Source organism: Saccopteryx bilineata, chromosome 5 (genome assembly GCF_036850765.1).
Source record: "Saccopteryx bilineata isolate mSacBil1 chromosome 5, mSacBil1_pri_phased_curated, whole genome shotgun sequence".
Lineage (NCBI taxonomy): Eukaryota > Metazoa > Chordata > Mammalia > Chiroptera > Emballonuridae > Saccopteryx > Saccopteryx bilineata.
Window position 1 is genome coordinate 102,254,930 of NC_089494.1, and position 2,929 is coordinate 102,257,858.

The following is a 2,929-nucleotide window of genomic DNA, read 5'->3' on the forward strand; positions in this document are numbered from 1 at the left end:
TGTTGATTTGTAAAAGGTTTTTTTTAAAATAAATTTTAGATATTAACCCTCTATCAGATTTATCCCATTTCAGTGGGTTTTCTTTTCAACTTTTTGAAGTATCTTTGGCTGTTCAAACAATATTTAGTTTGATGTAGTTGCATTTGTTTAGTTTTTTCTTTGTTTCCCTTGCCCAAGGAGCTATATCAGAAAAAAATATTGCAATGAGCTGTTCTAGGATTTTTATGGTTTCATGCTTTACATTAAAGTCTTTAGTCCATTTTGAGTTAATTCTTGTGTATGGGGTAAGAAGGTGGTTTAGTTTCATTTTTTGCACATTATCTGTCCAATTCTCTCAACACCATTTATTGAATAGAACTGTGGTTTTCAACCACCTGTTTGTGGACTGGTGCTGGTACACCAGAAATTTTGTGCCTGTCTGCAAAAGATTGAACCACCTTGATACTGTATGAAGATTATAGAGTTTATAATCATTGGGTATATAATCTTCATACAACATCAAGGTGGTTAACTCTTTCATAAACAGGCATAAAATTTCTAGTGCACTGGCAGTTGTAAACCACTAGAATTAGACTATTTATACTCCATATATGTCCTTTCTCAAATATTTATTGACCATAAAGGCATGGACTTATTTCTGGGCTCACTGTTCTGTTCTATTGATATGTATATCTATTTTTATGCTAGTACCATGCTATTTTGATTGTTATCACCTTGTGGTATAGTCTGACATTAAGTAGCATGATTCCTCCAACTTTGTTCTCTTTCTTAAGATCTCTGATGACATTTGGGGTCTTTTGTGGATCCAAATAATTTTCTGAAATATTTGTTCTAGTGTGTGAAATACATCATTAGTATCTTGATAGGAATTGTGTTGACTCTACAGGTTAGTTTGGGTAGTATGCATGGACATTTTAATGATGTTATTTCTCCATATCCATAAATATGGTATATGCTTTCATTTATTTGTATCTTCTTCAATTCCTTTCTTTAAAGTCTTATAATTATCTGAGTATAGGTCTTTTACATCTTGTTAAATTTATTCCGAGGTGTTTTTAAAATATAATTATAAATGGAATGGTTTTCTTAGTTTCCCTTTCTTATAGTTCATTACCAGTGTATAAAAATGCAAATGATTTCTAAATATTGATTTTGTATTCTGCTACTTACTAAATTCATTTATCAGTTCTAGTAGTTTTTTTTGTTTGTTTGTTTTTTAGTGGAAACTATAGGGTTCCCTGTATATGGTATCATGTCATCTCAAATAATGACAGTTTTACTTCTTTCTTTCCGACTTCATTGCTATGGCTAGAACTTCCGGCACTATATTGAATAAGAGTTGTGAAAGCAAATATCCCTGTCTTGTTCCAGATCTTAAAGAAAACACTTTTACTTTTTTCCCACTGCATACAATGTTGGCTGTGGGTTTATCATATATGGCTTTTATGATGTTGAGCTAGTGTAACATAGAATAAATATGCTTTATTACTGATATAGTAATCTTAGTCTGGGTAGCCAGAAAGTAAAGCTAAATGAGAATGTACTAGCAAAGTCAGTATATAAAATAATTTCTATAGAATGTTAAATATAATTTAATGCTCTTATAACCATGACTTAGTATTACCATTTTAGTGATCACAGCTATGTATTCTATAGCAAATATATAGTATATATTCAACCCTGTGTTTTCACATCTGGACAAAATCTTGCTACAGTTAGAAGGCCTGTTCTTTTCTGGCTGATGCACATCAAGGATTAGCATATGATTCAAAAATATAAGCATAAGGGGGAGCTACACCTCACCCCCATCCTTTTCATCACTCCCACTATACTGTTTCTCACTCAAGGCCAAGAGGACAAACTGACTGTAAGTTTGCATATATTACAGATGAGAAAACTATTATTCTGAGAGGTTAGGTCCTTTGCTCAGGACACCTAACTAGAAAGTTGCAGGATTTGACATATAATTGTAATCTACCAAATCTCAAAATCAGTACTCTTACAAGGCTTTGTATTCAGCCAAAATGTGCCTCCCTGTAACTTCTACAACAGTTCTCATATTTCTGGTTGCTTAAACTAAACAGAAGAATGATTCTAATTCATTCTTTTTATTACACCCATTGAAATTTTTGAAATAAGCTTAAAGAATAGCTGTACTTCCAAAGGTGTCTTTTTCATATTTCTTAGAGCATTTAGACTGCTATAACAAAAATAACAGACTGTGTGGCTAAACAACAAGCATTTAGTTCTAATTGTTCTGAAGGCTGAGAAGTCTAAAATCAAAGCAATGGCGAATTTGATGTCCTGTGACTGCCTGTTTCCTGATGCTTAGCCATTTTCTTACTGCTTCATCACCTGTTAAAAGAGGTAAGAAAGCTCTTAGGGAATATCTTTTATAAGAACTCTTAATCCCATTCATGAGTGCTGTATCCTCAGGACCTAATCCCCTTCCATAGGTCTCTCCCTCTTAATGGTACGGGTGTTCTGTGGGTCCAGGTATCCAAAGATTTGTGACCCATTGTAGGTTCTTGGCTTTATGCAGAAAAGAATTTAAATGCTAGCTAGCATAGAGTTTAAAGCAGAAGAGAATTTATTAATGAAGCAGTGGAATAGAGAATGGCCTACTTTACAGACAGAGCAGCCCCTTCTTAATGGAATTCACTTCTTTTACTGGGGCTCATTTAATTGAGGGGTAGGGCATTCCATAAGGGTGAGGGATATGCAGGATTTTTCTGAGACAGGGCTGAAGACTTCTCAGAAAAAGTGTGTAAACCATTTTGTGTCTTTTTTCCCTTTCTTTTGAATTTATTGGGGTGACAATGGTTAACAAAATTATACAGATATTTTCAGGTGCACAACTTTAGAGCACATTGTACACTGAATTGTGTGCTCAAAAAGGGAACCCTTGCACACTGTTGGTGGAATGCAG